This window comes from Ricinus communis, chromosome 6 (genome assembly GCF_019578655.1).
Source record: "Ricinus communis isolate WT05 ecotype wild-type chromosome 6, ASM1957865v1, whole genome shotgun sequence".
NCBI lineage: Eukaryota > Viridiplantae > Streptophyta > Magnoliopsida > Malpighiales > Euphorbiaceae > Ricinus > Ricinus communis.
The window spans coordinates 12,727,489-12,748,154 of NC_063261.1; the positions used below are offsets into that span (position 1 = coordinate 12,727,489).

General features: G+C 29.9%; 1 non-coding gene across 1 annotated transcript; it reads left to right on the forward strand.

Annotated features, from left to right (window-relative positions):
• The first annotated feature begins 17,112 nt into the window (after positions 1-17,112).
• TRNAS-GCU lies at positions 17,113-17,194 on the forward strand. The gene has a single exon. It is a non-coding gene; the product is annotated as a tRNA-Ser (tRNA).
• Positions 17,195-20,666: the final 3,472 nt, after the last annotated feature.

The window sequence follows — 20,666 nt, forward strand, 5'->3', positions numbered from 1 at the left end:
TCTTTACACTATCTTGAATATTTGAATTAACAAAATAATTATTGCATTGCCTCAAATAGTTAAATTAATGAAATAATTATTGGACTGCACTGCCTTAACTAGCTAAATGAGTACAATAATTATTTAAATTGCACTGCCTCAACTATTTAAGTTGATAAAATAATTACTGTACCGCCTCAGCTATTCAGATCAATAAAATAATCATTATATTGCAATGCTCAAAAATTGAGTCAGTGAGATAAAGTTATGAAATATAAAAACATAGAGGATATAAAATTAATTGAAATTCTGTATACTTTCTACTAAAGAGTCTGCAAGTATTTATACAAGAGAGAAACAAAATTGATGAGTAGTGCAAACTGAAAAATAGCTAACAGTAGACTAGAAAATAACTAGAAAAAAGCTAATAACATTTGGAACAAGTCTTCCTATAACTGATCGAAAATATCTCTTGACATCCCTTTATTCTAGCTAATTAGTTGAAGACTAATTCCTATCAATTGGCAGCTTGCATAGATATCTTAACATCCCCCCTCAAACTCGAGGGTACCATTAGGAGACCGAGTTTGTCACGCAAAAAGAGAAACCGAGAATGTGCAAGAGACTTAGTGAACAAATCAGCCACCTGATCATAGGAGGGAATGAACCGAACATTAAGTTCACGATTAAGGACCTTATTACGAACAAAATGAACATCGATCTCTATATGTTTCGTCCTGGCATGAAAAACAGGATTAGAAGTAAGAGCATTGGCACTCATATTATCACACCAAGTAACTGGAACACCAATTTCAGGGATGCCAATTTCTTTGAACAATGACTGTATCCATGTAATTTCAGCAGCTGCATGTGCAAGAGCATGATATTCAGCCTTTGTACTTAAACGAGCAATAACACTTTGCTATTTCGAAGACTATGAAACCATCTTTTCACCAAGGAACACACAATAACCAGTAATAGAGCATCGATCATCAGGACACGTTGTCCAATCCGCATCTGAAAAACCCATTAGATTGACTTGTTCATTGCATTGGATATGCAACCCAAGATGAAGAGAGCCGTGAAGATACCTGAACACACGTTTTAAGAGTTTCCAATGTGCATCAATAGGAGTTGATAAAAATTAACTTAATCTATTGACAACAAAGGCAATGTCTAGCCTTGTGTGAGTAAGATAGTGAAGGGCACCAATAGCACTATGATACATTGTAGGATTAGCTAAAGGACTGCTATCATTTGCACTGATGAGTTTGCCTGTGCTCATAGGTGTGGGACATGACTTGCACTTTGCCATATCAAACTTGGACAAAAGATCTGTAATGTATCGAGTTTGAGAAAGAAACAAACCAGAATGATCTCGCGCACCTCAATACTAAGAAAATGATGAAGATCACCAAGATCTTTAAGAGAAAACTTTTGATTCAGCTGTTGGATGAAGTTTTGCATCAGAGATATATCATTACCTATAATGATGATATTGTCAACATAAACAAGAGCAAAAATTATGTGTTTGCTAGTGCGATAGAAGAAAAGAGAAGAATCACACTGAGATTGCGTGAAATTTCGGCTGCAAAGAGTGTGTTTTAAGCGATCATACCAAGCCCGAGGTGCTTGTTTCAAACCATAAAGTGCCTTGTCAACTTTACAAACATGATGAGCCTTTTTTGGGTCAATGAATCCTTCAGGCTGACTCATATAAACACATTTAGAAAGTTTGTCATTCAAGAAAGCGTTGTTGACATCAAGTTGCTTAATATTCCAATTTTTCAAAACAGCAATGGCGAGAATGATTCAAATTATGGAAGCTTTTACGATAGGACTGAAAGCCTCAGTGTAGTCTATCCCTAGTGTTTAAAGATATCATTTTGCAACAAGACACGCCTTATATCTCTGTAGAGAACCATCAGTATTGTGTTTGAGATGAAAGACCCATCTGTTGCTTACAACATTCATGTTTGGAGAAAAAAGAACCAATTTCCATATCTGATTCTTGACAAGAGCAACTAACTCTTCATGCATAGCTGTTGTCCAATTAGCATCTTGAAGCACTTCTTTGACTAAGGTTGGCTCAGAGACAGAAGATTTGATTGTTGTATGGATAAAGGACTTCGGTTTGAAAATTCCAGCTTTTCCTCATGTGATCATGCTATGAGTCTCTGCATACTGTTTTGCTCTTCTTTTTGGTGCAGAAACTGAAACTTGAGGATCAGTTTGCTCATCATTCATATTTGAAGCAGTAACAGACTCTGGCGAAGCATTTTGATTTGTTTGGTGTGAAGCAGCTTGTGTATTAGTTATACAAGAGATCTCCATCTCACTTGGCTGATTTGAAGAGTTGTCACTTTGATGTTGTAAGTTTTCAAACTGAGTTGGTGCAGGTCCTTCATCAAGAGATGCTTGTAGATGATTTGTACCAATTAAACCTTCACCTGTAGACTCTAAGAACGGAAAAGACCAACTAGACTGAGGAGAACAGGTTACAATGACATCTTTGGAAGTTTGATTTGTGAGAAAATTTGAATTTTCAAAAGGAAAGTCATTTTCAATAAAAATAACATTTCGTGAAACATAGACTCTTCCACTGGGACTTAAACAGAGATATCCTTTGTGACTTTGACTATATCCTAAGAATACACTTTTAATGGAATGAAACTGAAATTTGTTTCTTTGATATGGCCTAAGGCAGGAAAACATGCACAACCAAACACTTTGAGCAAATTGTATTTCGGTATTTGAGAAAATAAAACTTGAATTGGAGACTAAAGTTTGAGAACAGGTGTGGGCATCCTATTTATAAGATTAACTGCAGTTTGAAAAGCATACCACCATTATTTAATAGGCATCTTGGCTTAAGCTAGTAAGGTGAGTCCGGTCTCGACGATATGCCTATGTTTCCTATATGCTCTACCATTTTGAGAAGATGTGTGAGGACATGGGTGTCTGAATTCTATTCCACATTGTTCTAGAACCTTTATAAAACTTCTATACTCACCTCCCCAATCAGATTGGACAATTTTAATTCTCTTATCAAACCTGTTTACTACCAATCTTTTAAATTTAACAAACTTTTCTATTGCTTCACTTTTATTTTTCAAAGCATATATCCAGGTGTACCTACTGCAGTCATCTAGGAAATGTATGTAATACCTGAAACCTTTAGAAGAAGTTATGGGTGCAGGTCCCTACAAATCCAAGTGAATTAATTCAAGAGGTGATTTTGCATGATCTGAAGAGACAGGAAAGGGTAAAGCATGAGATTTTCCATATTGGCAAGCATCACAAAAGAAAATATTAAAAACCATGGACTGATTACATGACTTTAAAATTTCAAACAAGACTTTATGAGAAGGGTGACCAAATCTCATATGCAACAGTTTATTATTCGAATTCGAAATACTAGACTCAAACAAAACAGGTAACTTAGTTTTAGCAGCAAGTGATTTGGAGAAGTTAAACGATGATGCTGATTTCGAGACTTGATTCAGAAGATCTAATTGATATAAGCCATCTTTAAGCATCCCTTGAAGTAGAACCTGTCCCGTTTCCTTGTCTTTGACAAAACAACAATTAGAGTGAAACTCAACAAATACACTGTTATCGAACGTTAGCTGAAAAACACTAAGAAAATTTTTCTTGATAGAAGGCACATGCAAAACATTTTTTAATTCCAAAATCCTTCTATTCAAAGATCGATCCATCCATCGTTGTGATACAAAAAGTCAGATGAATAATACCAGTATGAGCAATAAATAATTTTGAGCCATTTCCAACCATAATTTTTCCTTACCAGAATATTATCCTGCATTGGTGAGATGATTCGAGTCATTGGTAATATGGTTACTTGCTCCACTGTCCATAAACCAACCAGGATCGAGTTCAGAATCAAGAGTGCTTGTAAATGTAGAGGCCTGTAAAGTGCTCTCTTGCTTTCCTTTCACATGTTGTGAAGTACTTCCCATAAAATTTTCATCATATCTGCTCAACAGTAAGCAACAGTGTGTCCAAGCTTTCCATAAATTTGACATACAGGCCTAGAGTTATTGGTTCTACCGCCACGACCTCTTCCTCTGCCATTTCCATTTTTGGAATTTCCTCTGCCTGAAGAATAACCATTGTTTATATTATTTGAAGTGGTTCTGCTTGCAAATGAAACAGTTGGTTGAGTCGCTTGCACTCCTGCCATGTTCAAACGAACTGCATTTAATTGCTCTAGTCGACTTTCAAAAGTCATTAAGGTAGACTGCAGCTCTCCCTAGGTAATAGATTCTCTTTCTATGATTTGAACTACAATTGAATTGTAATCTTCATCTAGTCCGGCAAGAACTTGATTGATGAGACCAGAATTTTCAACTGTTTTTCCTGCTAAAGCCAAATTATCAGCAATTGACTTCACCGAATGGAAATATTCTTCAATTTTCATTGATCCTTTTCTAACCTTTTGCAATTCTCCAGTTAGAAAAAGAATGCGAAATCTGTTTTGCATTCCAAAATATTCTTTAATACCTCTCCACAGGTCCTTGGAGCTTGTGAAACCTATCACACAAGCTGCAACCCGTGGTTGCATTGAGTTATACAGCCAGCCTAACAGAAGCTGGTCTCTTGAAATCCAGACATCATACTCTGGATTTGGCTCTTCCTTTATGGTTGGACTACCTGAAACAACAAACGCAGAAGTGTTGATTCTGGAGACTATGGACTTAGTTGGACAAGGTGTTTCACCAGTTAAAAAGCCTTTAAGTTTGCATCATCTCAAAACTGACAGTGTCATATTTTTCCAAAGTAAAAAATGATCATTATCTAATTTAAGTGATGAAGGTTGAGCAAGCATTCCTCCGAGAGAAAAGAAAGATGAATTTGATGGAGGATTAGCTTGGCCATATAGGCTCTGATACCAAGTTATAAAATATAAAAACAGAGAGGATATAGAATTAATTAAAATTCTGCATACTTTCCACTAAAGAGTCTGTAAGTATTTATACAAGAGAGAAATAGAATTGCTGAATAATACAAACTGAAAAATAGCTAACAGTAGACTAGAAATGACTAGAAAAAAGCTAACAACATTTGGAAAAAGTCTTCCCACAACTGATCGAGAATATCGCTTCACATCCCTTTAGTGTAGCTAATTAGTTGAAGACTAATTCCTATCAGTTGGCAGTTTATGTAGATATCTTAATAGATAATCATTATACTACACTGCCTCAATTATTTGGGTCAGTTCAATGACTACATCAGATTTTATGTAAATGAATTGGTGTATGAAAATATATCAAATTTAGTGGCTTAAGCCAAAAAAAATATTTTGAATGTAAACAATAGGAAATAAATCTAAAAAATAAAAATATGTCATATTAATATAACAAAACAAAATAGAATAATTTTATTGAACAAAATAAAAAAAAATATAAGTACTTAATAATGGAGTTTTTTATTTATTTATTTATTTATCACATTTAATATGTATATATTAGTTATTTAGTAATTTTATGTAGCAAGCTATGGTTAATATTATTTTTTCTTTCATTTTTAATATATACTAATCGTTTACCTACACGTTGCGTGATCGTTATAATTATATTGATTATAAATAATAATATTAATTGAATTTATAGGTAAAATTAATATTTTTATGTTATTAAATTATTTATAATATTTTAAATAGTAATAATAAATTAAGTATTTGTAAATGTCTTACTTCAATTTTTCTTAGTGATTTAAGATTTTATTAGTTTCAAAAATTATTTTAGTGATGTAATAACATAAAATTATTTTAAAATATCTGTAATTGATTTTTAGTATCGTATAAATTAATATTATAAATATAATAAATATTACTGTTTTTTAAAATTAATAATTATTGTACAATTAAAAAATTAACTTATTAGCTAATAAAAATATTAAAATATTATTTTTAGAATTAGAATCATTGTCTAATTAAAAATTAATTTATCAGTTAATATAAAATTAAAAATATAATTAAAATGATAGTTTCTAGAATCGGAGTAATTATTTAAAAATTAATATAACTTATTAATTAATAAATTAATAATAAAATTATAAAATTATACATAAAAATTAATTTTATATGTCAAGAATAAATACACATGTCAAAATAAGTATGTTATGTGCCAAAATATAATAACACATATCAAAAGAAATTTTATATCCCAAGATTTAATTATATATATATATATATATATATATATATATATTTCTTTTAATCCATAATTGTAATAATATCTTTTTTTTCATATACTTATGTTGTTATTATATTAATTTATTTATTTTATTTTCATATATAATATTTCTTGTTATATTACAAAATCTTGCTTTAAAATTTATTCTTTTGATATATTTTTTATTTTTTTATTTATTAATTTAAGTTTTTAATGAGTTTTTTATTTTTCTATATTTTAATTATTTTTTATTTTTATATTTATTCATTTTAATTTACATTCGTTTGTAGCTTTTATTTTTATTTTTAGCAATTTATTTTTATTAATTGTATTTAAAAATTTAAATATTATACAATTTTATAATACTTCATGATTTTTACCTACAAATAATTTTAAAAAATAAAATGATAAACTTTATTTTAATGAAAAAATATTAAAGCTATTTAAGTTTCTTTTAAACCGTATTAATTTATATTATTAAAATTTAATGAATGATTAATTACACTTGTTCATATATATTTTATATCATCAATGAAATTAAAGTTTTAGTATATTTTTTATTTTTTATGTTTCATAGATTTTTATATATTTATATTAGTTCTTAACATTCAATAACTTATAAGGGTAAATAGAACGATACTAGTCAAAATAGATCAGAAGTGGCTCAAAACCAGAAGAGTGGTTCAAGATCATCCTTTGCTAGAACTGAAACTATCAATTCTAGTTCCAACTCGTATTTTTTATTTTTAGAAAATTGGTTGAAGCTAAAGATGGCAACGGGTAGGGTACCCGCCCATTTATGATATCTGAATCCGAATTCATGAAAACACATATCCGAACTCGTTCCAAATCCTAATAGAAATACCCGCATACTACTCAAACCTGATTAAACCCGTTATGCCTATTAAATAAATTTTATGGATAATTATATAGGTAGCAGGTACTCCACTCGTTAAAAACCCGTTTATATGAATATTTAAATAATTAAATGGGTACTCATTTATCGAATCCGTTTATAATAATTTAAAATATATTAATAAAAATTAATAAAAATTAAAAAAATTTACAAAATGTAAACTAATCAAGTCTTAGTATTCAACATTAAATGTTCAATATATTACTACAACACCAAGCATAAATTTAATAAATTTAAAATAATATTTTAAACAATAAAAATCAAATAAAATATAATATCTATCAAAATTTATACATCTTCTAATTCCATATTTAAGAGTGTTTATCTACCACTGTGGAAAAAAAAAATCACAATTAGTATACTAAATGATAGATCTATTTATAATTATTATTATAAGAAATATTCAAATAATACTTGCACAATAACAATTTTACGAGACACACATCATAGTTTAACATCTTTAATTTCTTTAGACATTTAAGCCAATTTGCGAAAACTGAAGGAAAGGCATGGAACATCAATTTTCGAAATGGAAAAAATAATGATGATTTAATACTCCCAACGCCCCACACCGACCAACAAATAATAAAAGTGAATAAAGGGTTCATAAGTTTGTTCAAGCTTCATCATTTGATTCCTATACAGGGAATTTAAACTATTAACGTATGTATAACTATGAACCAAGGAATCAGTTCTTTTCTTTCTTTCTTTTTTCTTTATAGCGGAAGTTGCTCTTAGACAACAAAACAAATACATGTCAGGCATAACTATAAAGTTCACTCAATTAAATTAATATGCTTCCATAACAGAAAACAAAAAACAAGAAACAACTTGTGTATTGTAACATAAAACATAAACCATAACAAGTATCACATCATCTCCACATTCAAAAAGCATATATTCCCAAGAGTCCAAGTCAAGAAACACTACCAGAAATATCAAGAACTCACTATCCAATAACACTATCTAATTCTAAAACCAAGAATTAAAACGCAAGATCTTAACTTTTCTTATCTAATGCTTTGGTTTCATATAAAGAGTATAAAGAACATACCAATAACAGAGAAAAGGTGAGATGGGTTGTTGCAAATTGGCTTAAAGAGACAAGTTTCTTTTCTTTTCTTGTCAACAACATTATAGTTAACTATGTTCAAAATCAACACTCATCCACCACATGGATATTGAAAGAAAAATAAAAGGACTAGTGGAAAAAAAATTTAAGTTTAATGCACAGAAAAACATCAAATGAGTTGTTTTAAACAACACCTCAAAATAGTACTCATGACACTCTACAAAAAAAAGGAAAAAAAAAAACCCACAGAACTGTCTTAAAATAACAACAATACCTGACCGGCAAGAGGGGGCAGGCGACTGGAGCAACGGCTGAGAAGACTAGAGCAGTGGAGCAGCTCTAATGACGGTAGCAAGGGTGGAGGCGATGGTAGCCGAGGCGACGACGATTGCAGCAAGGGCGATGGCAATGGCAACGACGACGAAAGTGACAGCAGCAACGGTGACGGGGAGACAACAAGGTTGGTGATGGGGAGACACCAATGTTGGCGACGGGGAGACATGTTGGTTGTAATTCTATTAAGATTTTGTAAAATAGAATTTTTAAATAATATCACAAAAAAAATTTATATTATACTTATTATTATTTAATACAATTTTCCATATCCTTCAAAGTAATTAAATTTTAATAGATTTACTATAAATAAAGATGACTAATATATTTAGTATAAATTTAAGTCAAGAAGTCGAAGTTTATTAAAATAAATTTTAAATTAATAAATATTTTTATAATTTTTCATACTGAATTCATATTTATAACTAAAATTTCAAAGGGAGGAATGATCTACCAATAACAAATATTGCTGGATATTAGATTAATAAGAATAAAACAACTTAAATCGACATTTAATTGTCTTTTCCTTAAGAGATTTCATAGAGCTACAATACCCTGAAAATAAATTCCATATATATGTAGGGGAAGATGATTTTTTACAATGAAAGGAAAAAAGTGTCATTTTTTACATGTGTTTAGAAAACGAAAAATTCAAGTGAAAAAAAAAAAGAATTCAAGTTAAATACTGTTTATAATTTGGATTTAATTTTTTCAATTTTAGAACATAAAGAGTTCAATTGTGCCAAAACAAAGCATAAAGGTTTAATTGTACTTCTCCAAATTATTCCGGAGCTTTTATTTACTTTTTGCCTTTAATTTAATAATTAATAATTCATTTAATACGAGTCTAATTCTAAGTCCAATTCTATTTAATTTTTAATAATTAAATATAATTAAGTATAATTCTAGAAAATCTAACTTTATAAGCACTTGTAATAAATAGAGTTTTTATAAAAAAAATATGTAAATCTTCTTTATATTTTTTATAATTAGTTTACATTTAAAATTAAAATTTCAATACACTTCTATTAAAATGCTTTTCTTTTATAATCTTTAAAGTAGAAAAATAAAAGAATAGTTAGTACTAAACAATATTTGCTATATTTTACCTTATTAACATAAAATAAAGATAATATATTTTTATACTATATGTGAATCTCAATTTTTAATAATAATTAAATCTATTTATCAGTAGTTATAAAAATAAACAGTTTAAACTTTATAAGTCATTAATAGATTTATTTTAGATGAATTTACTATAATAGTAAAAAATAATTAATTATTATTAACACTAAAAATATTTATAATGTTAAACTTGAAAATGTATATATTTTTAATTTTTTAAATAATACAAATAAAATAGTTAATACTCGCGTGCAATGCACGTGAATAACAAATTAGTATATATATATATATATATATATATATATATATATATATATATATATATATATATATATATATATATATATATATATATATATATATGTGTGTGTGTGTGTGTGTCCGTATTGTCTTAACAAAAATTATTAAATGGCTTATTGACAGAATGATCTTTTTTTTTTATAAAAAGTCTAAAGTTCAAGTCTCATGAGGAACAAAATGATGAATAATATTTTTAATGGATATCTACATATTCAAACCCGAAAACCTAGTACCAGATACTCCTCAAAGTAGTAGGAATATCAGTGCTATAGGACAAGCCCAAAGCGATGAGTCTAACGATTCAGAGCTTGAAAGCCCCATTCCAAAACCCTTCAACATCAATGATTGGGAATCCAAGCCCCTAGATTGACTGGAATACTCCAGAGTACCGCTCCGGATCTAGGAATTGAGAATAGAACAACATCCTAACCCAGTCTAGATTCAATGCCTCCTCCGTCTATGAATGGAATATAGATGGAATGTCTGAATACAACATCATTGGTCTCTTACAACAGATGACCATGGCAGCCAATGCCTACAAAACCCAAAGTGGTACCTCCGATAGAGCCATTCTTTGAGCTCTTGATACTGGTTTTTCCGGCCGGTTAAAAGGATGGTGGGATTATCATCTCACTTAAGCACAAAGAACTCCAAATCCTAGGTGCTATCCAAACAATGATGAAGGAACTCCAATCCTAGATGAAATAGGAAATCCAATTGAGGATGCGGTTTCAACCCTAATCCTCACTATTTCCCTACATTTCATAGGAGACCCTTCTCTCGCTTTCAAAGACAAGAATGCCGAGCTCCTTAGCAATCTTACCTCAAGAAGCTTAGCAACTTCCAAAGTTACAAAGACACTTTCCTAACAGTCATGCTTAGGGAAGATTCTAGCCAACCTTCCGGAAAGAAAAATTCTTGTACGGTTTACCTAAGATTCTAGGTGAAAGAGTTAGGAATACCATAAGAGAAACCCATAACGGTCAAATCCCTTATGATTTCTACACTTATGGTGAGTTAGTTAGTCTAACCCGGAAAGAAGGTTTAAAGATTTGTCATGACCTTAAGCTTCAAAGACGTTTCAAATGGGAAATGAAAAAGACTAGGCAGGAACTAGGTAGTTTCGTAACCAGTTTGAGTATAACCTGATAGAGCCCGTGTCTAGTTGTAAAGGGAAATGCAAAGTTGATTCTTATCCAAAATCTTTCAAAAGAAACGATTTTCAAAGTATAGAAAGCCTTCCGAAAGCAAGGAGAATTTCTATAAAAACCATCTTCTTCCAAATTTCATTCTAAATTTCCAAAGAATGATTCAAAAAGGATTTTTCAAAAATTACATGCTTCAAATGTGGTAAGAAAGGCCATACTTGAAGTATTGTAAGTTTTCCAAAAGACTCCATGAGCTTCCGAATAGAAGAAGAAGTTTTGCAAAGATTTCGCTCTTCTAGTTGATTCATCCGAATCGAGTTCTCAAACAGTGAGGAAGAATTTCAAATTGATGAAATCAAAACCTCAATCGATTGTGATTCAGAGAGCTCTTCGAAGAACATTAATATGCTCACTAGGCAACAAGAAGCTCTTCTTGGTAAAGCATATTAGTGATCCTCTTATTCAAAAGCAAGTTTTAAAAGAAATTTTAAAAACTGAATCTCTGGTTCCTTCATCTAGTAAGAATACTTATGATCTTACTATGATTTTGGACAAAGGAAAGAAGTTGAAAACCCTCTTCCCACTGTTCGGGAACTCCGGAAGGAGATTAAAACCATCAAAACAGAACTCAAAGAGTTGAAAGAAAAACAACAAAATGATTCTGCTTTTGCTTGAAAACGATCCTCAGCGGAATAGTGATTCCGATTACGGTGAGGAAAATGATTTTCAAAACCTTGAAGTTTCCGAAATGTTCCCGAAAACTTTATCAATGTTTTAAAGGAAATTACTTCAAGAAAATATTTGATTCTAATAAAGCTTGTTTTCCCTGGTGATTTCCGGGATAGAAACCATCGCCTTGTTTGATACAGGAGCGGACCTCAATTGTATCAATCGCGAAGTTCCTAAAAGGTTTCACCAAGAAACCAAAGAAAGGCTGACTTCAGCCAATTCTTCAAAGATTAAGATTGCTGGTAAAACTGAAGCCGCGAATTATTAATAATAACATTGCTTTAAAGAATGTTTTTATTCTTACAAAGGATCTTCGAAGAACGGTTATCTTAGGGACTCCGTTTATCAATTTGATAACTCCCTTTAAAGTAACAACTGGAATCATTTTCAAAGCTAAAGATTCAAAGATTGTTTTTCCTTTTCTAGAAAAACCAAAAAAGAGAAATTTGAATCTTATCAAAGCCCATTCCATTTACAATTTTAAAATCAATGCTTTGATCAAAGGAAAACAGACCCATCTTTCTCATCTTCAACAAGATGTGGGTTTGAAGAGAATCCTAGATCAACTGCAAAATGATTTTATTCAAAGAAAAATTTCCGATTTTCAAATGAAGATTGAGAATGAACTCGCTCCGATCTTCCAAATGCTTTTTGGAATCGAAAGCAACATATGGTAGATTTGCCATATGAAAACGATTTTTCAGATAAGCAAATCCCTACTAAAGCCAGACCCATTCAGATGAATGAGTCCTTAGAAAGCCATTGCAGATTAGAGATTAAAGATCTTGAGTCTAAAGGTTTAATTTCAAAGTCTAGATCACCTTGGTCTTGCGCAGCTTTCTATGTCAATAAGAATAGCGAGATAGAAAGAGGAACTCCTAGGCTAGTGATCAACTACAAACCATTGAACAAAGCTCTTAAGTGGATTAGGTATCCTATTCCAAATAAGAAAGATCTTTTACAAAAGCGCATTCGCATTCATCTTTTCAAAGTTTGACATGAAATCAGGATTTTGGCAAATCCAGATTGATCCAAAAGATCGTTACAAAACGGCATTTACAGTCCCATTCGGCCAATATGAGTGGAATGTGATGCCTTTTGGATTAAAAAATGCCCCTTCTGAATTTCAGAAAATCATGAATGACATTTTTAATCCATTTTCAAAGTTCTGCATTGTCTACATAGATGATGTTTTAATCTTTTCAAATTCCATTGAACAACATTTTAAACACCTAGAAACGTTTTTCTATGTTGTTAAGAAAAATGGTTTAGTGGTTTCAAAGTCTAAGATATCTCTTTTTCAAACGAAAATTAGATTTCTTGGTCATTACATCTCTCGGGGTACAATTACTCCAATTGAGAGATCCCTTGCATTCACTTCAAAGTTTCCAGATAAAATTTTGGAAAAACCCGACCAAAGATTTCTTGGTAGTTTAAATTATGTTATGGATTTTTATCCTAATTTAAACTGTCTTGCAAAGCCCCTGCATGATAGGCTAAGGAAAAACCCCCCTCCTTGGTCTGATCAACATACAAAGATAGTCCAAAGCATTAAAAAACAAGTTTTAGAAATTCCTTGCCTGCATCTAGCTGATCCTTCTGCATTTAAGATTGTAGAAACGGATGCATCAGAGTTAGGATATGGTGGGATTCTTAAGCAAGTCCAAAATTCCAAAGAATGTATTGTCCAGTTTACTTCTGCTCACTGGAATGATACCCAAAAGAATTATTCTACTATCAAAAAGGAAATCCTTTCGATAGTTCTCTGTATTTCTAAATTCCAAAGTGATCTTTTAAATCAAAAATTTCTTTTAAGGATTGATTGCAAATCTGCAAAAGAAGTTTTACAAAAAGATGTCCAAAATATAGCTTCAAAACAGATTTTCGCCCGTTGGCAAGCTATCTTATCTGTTTTTGATTTTGAAATTGAATTTATTCGTGAAGAATCAAATTCTATTCCTGACTTTCTAACCAGAGAGTTTTTACAAAAACAGGAGTGATACAAAATGCCAAGAAAATCAAAATCTAAAGAAGAAAAGTCCACGGCGTCTTCTAAACCGGCCAAAATTCAAAGCCCAGTGAAGGAAGTCCTCCCTTCAACTTCAAAGCCCATCAGGACTTGGACTGAGATAATCCAAGAAGAAATTAATCAACCGGATCCAGTTCAACAACAAATGGATCCCTTCAAAGTCGATCAAGCCAAACAAATTCAGGAATGGCTTGCCCGGTAAGACCCCTGAATTCATTCAAAGAGTAGAAGAATACAAAGATAAATGGTTCAATCCCTGTCCGAACCATCTACAAAGCAAATCATTCCAAAGCCGGGCGACTCCAAAGTCGTCCTCTTCCTCTACAAAGGGTAAAGGTATATTATCTATCCCTTTTCAAAATACCGAGATAGAGATTTTCCCTCCAAATCTATCTCAAAACTCAAATAGTCTTTCAAAGCCAAACTCTCGGAGATTGTTTTGACACAATCAAAATGTTTTAAATCAAATGAGTATTTGGAAAACCTATTTTCAAAATGTTTTAACCATTGAGGAAGGATTCGCATGTAAAGCCCCTCAAAATTGGTTTCAAAGATTTTCCCTCCAGTTGGTTTTTTAAACCTGGAATATTTCAAAGCCTCAAGCTTATTACCAGTCAATCCTTGAGGTTACTTGGTTCAGCCAAATTCAAGCACTTCAAAAAGACAAAGCCCATAAAGACCCTGCATATTCAACATGCACAATCCAAAGAATCCTTCACCCGTCCGATTGGGGTATGGATTTACACTCTCTTCATTCCTTCCCTACTTCTCTAAAAAAGAACCTACCCTTCAAATCTTAACACCTCTTTCTCCTATTGGGATTACCGTGAAGCCCCGGTTCAATACCTTTCTTATCCAAAACGAAGGAAGAAGCCACTCCCGGCTATTCTACTTCGACACCAATATCCAAACCTCCAAAATCCCTTACTTGGTTTAAACGTTGGTGGAATTACTACGGTAATGCCCCTGAGACTCTTATTCCAAGTCTTACCCCTGTTCAACCTATTCAAAGCAAATTACAAACCAAATTCCATGGAAAAGCGTTTTCCCGCTTCTCCTTTTCCCCGCTCAAATTTCTTTTTACCCTGGGTATGTGTATGGTACTTTCACTTCAATCTGCTTCCAGATGGTGAGATTACACTTATCCGTCGATTCAAAGTAAAATGGTGGGATAAATTCAACCACCAAGACAAACTGTCCCTAAAAGCCGTTCAAAACTTCTTGACCAAACATAGCTTCGCCTCCTCCTAAAGAACAAACAACGTTCTTGGCACAAGTCTTTTCTCCTTCCAAAGCTTGCTCAAACCAAGAAGATTTCCTACAACTTATAAAACGGTTATGCGAAGCGACTTCTTCTAAAGGCAAATCCAAAGCCTCATCATCATCCTCTTCCAGTGCTAGTACTGCTGCATTCGATTTGGATGATCCAGCGGGAGACGATTGTTATGGGATACTCAAAATCTCATAAATATTATCTCCTTCTTTTAAAGCCCATGGGTTAAAAACCAGAAATGGTAGCCCAAGGTTATTTGTGTTAGGCCAAAAAGCCCACACTAAAGCCCACAAAAAGAAAAAGAAAAAGAAAAGAAAAAGAAAAAGAAAAAGAAAAGAAAAGAAAAAGAAAAAGAAAAGAAAAGAAAAGACAAAAGAAAAAACAAAAGTCAAAAAAGCAAAAGATTCTTTCAAAGCATGGCCGACAACTTTCTCAAAAGGCGGTTGGCATTATCGAAAGACTCCAAAGCATGTGAAGAATCTCCACAAGACTCCAAAGACAAGTGGAATCATTTCTACTCCACTAAGCAAAGCATCCAAAGCCCGTGACAAGTATCCAAAGCTCCAAGACCTCTATATATAGAGGAGTCCTCCTTCTTCATCCCTCAGAATTTAGAATTCAGAATTTAGAAGAGAGAATAAAGCTCTTCCTGAGTCTAAATCTCACAGAAGAGATTAGAGTAAAAGAGAGTGAGTAAGAGAGAGAGAATCTTGTAACTCCTCCTGTAAGTCTATATTTTCTTCTGTTTCAAAGTCTTACAAAGTTGTATGTTTATTTAAAGCTTTCAAAGATTGTTTATATGTTTATGTTCAAAGTCTTTTAACATATATATTTTATTATTTTAAATAAAATTGGACAAATAAAATTATTATATATGCTATAATAAATTTAGTTATAAAATATAAATATAAAATTAATATATAAATAAAATATACATAATTTATTAATAAAATATTTAAATATATTTTACACGAGGTACTAATGTTTGGTTAGATTGAAGAAGATTAAATTGATAAATTTGCTTCTATTCTTCACAAAAAGATTTATTATTTTAATTTTGTAATGTACTTTTGTTAGCATTTTTGGACTGCATTTCTATTGAACTCCTCTCTCTTGAATTAAAATTTTGTTCCTTTATTATTATTTATTTTCACAAATTTATTCTATTAATAAACAGATCTTTCATTTCATTTTTCTTAGAATAGTTATATCAATTATATCTAATTATCAACACGTTAATTATAAGTTCTCATTTTATAGATTTTACCTTTCAAGATTAATAACTTAAAACCTGTTTTTGATTTGTAGAATTATTTAATTAAGCAAGTGCAAAAGTTTAGTTAGTCCATAAAAATCAGTTTAATTTAAAACTAAAATTTTCATGTCTTTAATAAATTATCTTCAGTGAAATTATTAATTTCTAAAATAGTTCTTGGTCTTTTTATTTTATTTATCCAAAACGGTCTAATACAATCTATTTTCTTCTCTTTCATTTTTGCATTTTGATAATAAGTTAAATTAATTTTTTTCACAAATTTTTTTCATTTATTTTTTTAATTTTATATTAATAAATTTTATTAAAATAGTCCATAACTATTTTCTTTTATTTTAATATGTATAACAAATTTGGGTTATAATTATTTATAAATTTCAATCAAATAATTATAAAACCTTGTTCGACAAATTATGTGATGATAATTAATATGGAAAGAATATTACAAAAACCAATTACGATTAAGAGCAAAATGGTGTCTTAAGCTAAACATTCGTATAGAATAGATGAAAAATGAGAAGCCTTTTCCAAAAAATGCAAAAGAAGCAACTGAGATGATACAATTTTTATCTATAAAATAAAAAGTGTTTATTATAACAAATAAGACTTAATATAAGTAATTGTTTAATAAATTCTAAAATTAATACTAATCTGAAGGTTATGAATTTATGATAGTAGGGTTGTAAAGGGCGCCTAGAATTAAAATTTATATATTCTTGGAAGAAGCAATGCCATGACGACGCTTTGGCCGAGTGGTTAAGGCGTGTGCCTGCTAAGTACATGGGGTTTCCCCGCGAGAGTTCGAATCTCTCAGGCGTCGATTTGATTTTTCTATTCAATGTTTATCTTCTTCTAGTATCATTATTAGATAAAAATTATATTTTTCCAATTTATCCAACATGTTAGAGTAAGTATAAGCTGCATCGTTATTTGGATATAAAATAAGGGCTTAATTAATCCAAGACAATAAGTGATATAAATATATGAAATATAGATAATTTTTTTTATAATCAAATTTTAAATACTTTAAGATATTTGATAATGTATGTTCATGCGTTTTAAAAAAATAATTTTGATAAATAAGTGTACAAAGAAATAATTACAGGTCAACTTAGAGGGTGGTGGGATAATTACTTAATTCTTAAAGTATTGTGTTAACCATCCATGTTTATAATGTCATGCAAATATGAGAAAGTATTGTGTCAATACAATAAGAATCATCATCATCTACTACAAGAGAAATGCAGTCTAGAAGGTATGAGTCCGATGCAACTAATACATTATTAACGACTATATTTCAACATTTTGTAGAAAGTATGAATGCTATGACTGATAGAAATAATGAATAATTATTGAATATAAAATGTCAAACTATAACAAACTTTGAATGGTATAAAGATATTTTTAGCTAGAGTAATGAATAGATCATATTGTAATAGTCCTTTCTGGAAAGAAATTTTTTTATCTAAGTTACTTACATTATTTAGTGAGAAAGTTAGGATGCGGATAAAAATAAATATATAGTACAATTCTTTATGATATATGTATTTATAGAGATTTAATAACTTAAAAAAAATGCTGAAAGTATAGAAATATGTACAAATTTAAGATTATAAAAATAAATTAAAAAAGAAATACAAACAATAAAAGAGAATTAGGACAATCTTGTGAACAATTTGGTTCCTTATCCTAGAAAGAAAATTCCAATTAAACAGAATAGGATTATTAGAAAAAATTCTTATAAAAAATATTTTAAGAAGAATAGATTTTCATCGCAAAATAAGAATTCCAAACTAGAAAACTTCAAAGACTAAAAAAAAACACCACCTATTTGCTTTAAATGTGAAAAAGTAGGATATTATAATAATAAATATAGAACTAAGAAAAGAAAATAAATGAACTCAATATAGATGAAGGATTAAAACAACAATTACTGAGAATAATTTAGAGTCATCTGAAGAAGAATCCGAGGAAGATAGATGACTGAATGAAATTGAACTTGATGTTGAGAGTTCAAAATTAGATACCGACAGTAATAGTGAAAAATCATGTGATGAAAATTGTGGTCGTGAGTCATGTACTCTAGAAAATCTACACTCGCTTATTTTATATATTTTAACTAAAGAAGAAAATTTTATATTAGAAACCATAGATAAAATAGAAGATCTTAAAAAGAAAAAAGGTATTCTATTTAAGTATGTAGAAATAGTTCAAACCTTAAAAAATGATACAAATATGAAAATAGAGAAAATGATATAGCCTCCCCCGTATAATTTCAAAACTATAATAGATAGAATACAATATGACAATTTAAAAAAAAAAGACAATATAATGTATGATTTAAAACATTAAGTAAATGAAATGAAAAAACATATTAAGGAACTTAAAACTAGAATTCAGGTTATAGAATTACAAACAATATATTTAGAAAGAGGACAAGACAATGAGTACATATCTCAAGAATTTAATGAATTATTAGGACAATATCAAAATTCTGATAATAAGATTTTAAATTTTCTAATTAAGGTAATTTCTCATAAATGGTAGTCCTATAATAATTATTGTAAATAAGGAATATAGATTTTCATGTATAGCCCTTATGATTCAGGAGCTAATCGTAATTGTATACAAGAAGAATTATTGCCTTCCAGATACTTTGAGAAAATCACCCAAGTCCTTAGAGTGACCAATCAACAAAAATTAGCTATTAAATATAAACTATCTAGTGCTGCAACAATATGTAATAATAATATATGTATAATCCAGTCTTTTGTAATGATAAAAGATATTGGTCAAGCGGTCATATTAGGAAATTCTTTCTTATGTAATATTTACATGATAGAAATGTTAGATGAAAAGAATATAAGTACAAGTAAGTTTAGAACACCTATTATTTTTAACTTTATAAATGAATAAACCTGCATAAATCAACTAAAAACTCAACTTTCATTAAAAGAAAATTTTCTAATGACACTTAAAATAGAAATACATCATACTTCAATAGAGGAGAAATTAAAGGGTCCCGAGTTACAAAAAGATATAAAATCATTTAGAGCTATTCTAGAAAAAGAAGTATGTGCTGATATTCCTAGTGCTTTTTGGGAATGAAAAAGATACATAGTAGAATTTCCATATGAAGTTGATTTTGATTAAAGAATAATTCCTACTAAAGCAAGGCATGTTCAAATGAAAAAAGAATTAATGGAACATTGCAGAAGAGAAATATTATATTTAGAAAATAAAAAATTAATAGGAAAAAGTTATTCTCCTTGGAGTTGCTATGCTTTTTATGTAAATAAAAATGCAAAAATAGAAAGAAGAATTCCTTGATTTGTTATAAAATATAAACTATTAATTAAAGCTTTAAAATGGGTTAGATATCCTATTCTTAATAAAAGAAGGCCTTATAGTTCATTTATATAATGCATCAATATTTTCTAACTTTGGTATGAAGTCTAGATATTGAGAAATAAGATAGTTGAAAATGATAAATATAAAACTGCATTTAATATTCCATTTGGACATTATGAATGGAATATAATGCATTTTGGATTAAAAAATGCATCATATGAATTTCAAAGTATTATGAATGATATTTTTAATCCTTATAGTGATTTTATAATTGTCTACAATTATATACTCATCCTCTATAGAACAATATTAGAAATGTTTGGATATATTTAGAAATATTATCACTTAAGCTGGATTAGTAGTTTCTGCGAGAAAAATGGAACTATTTACTAACAAAATTAGATTTCTTAGTCATAATATATATATAAAGGCACGATCATACTAATAGAAAGATCAAGTACTTTTGCTGATAAATTTTCTGATAGAATTATTGATAAAAAACAATTACAAAGATTTTTAGAAACCTAAATTATATATCAGATTCTTATAAGAATCTAGCAAATGATTGCAAACGCTATATGATAGATTAAAGAACAACCCTCCAAAATGGATGGATGAGCATACTCAGGCTATACAAACTATAAAAAAAAGTTAAAGAAATTCTTTGTGTAAATATAGCAAATCCTTCTGCATATAAAATAGTTGAGACATATGCCTATGAATTAGGTTATGGTGGTATATTAACATAAATGATAGAAAAAAATAGAACATTTAGTTAGATACACTTCTGAGATATAGAATTATGCTTAGAAAAATATTCTATTATAAAAAAAAAATCCTATCTATAGTGTAACGCCTGCATTTTCTCATCATCCATGTTATGTGCATTTACATTTAATCATTGGGCATATGATGGTATATCAATGATATTTTTATTTTAT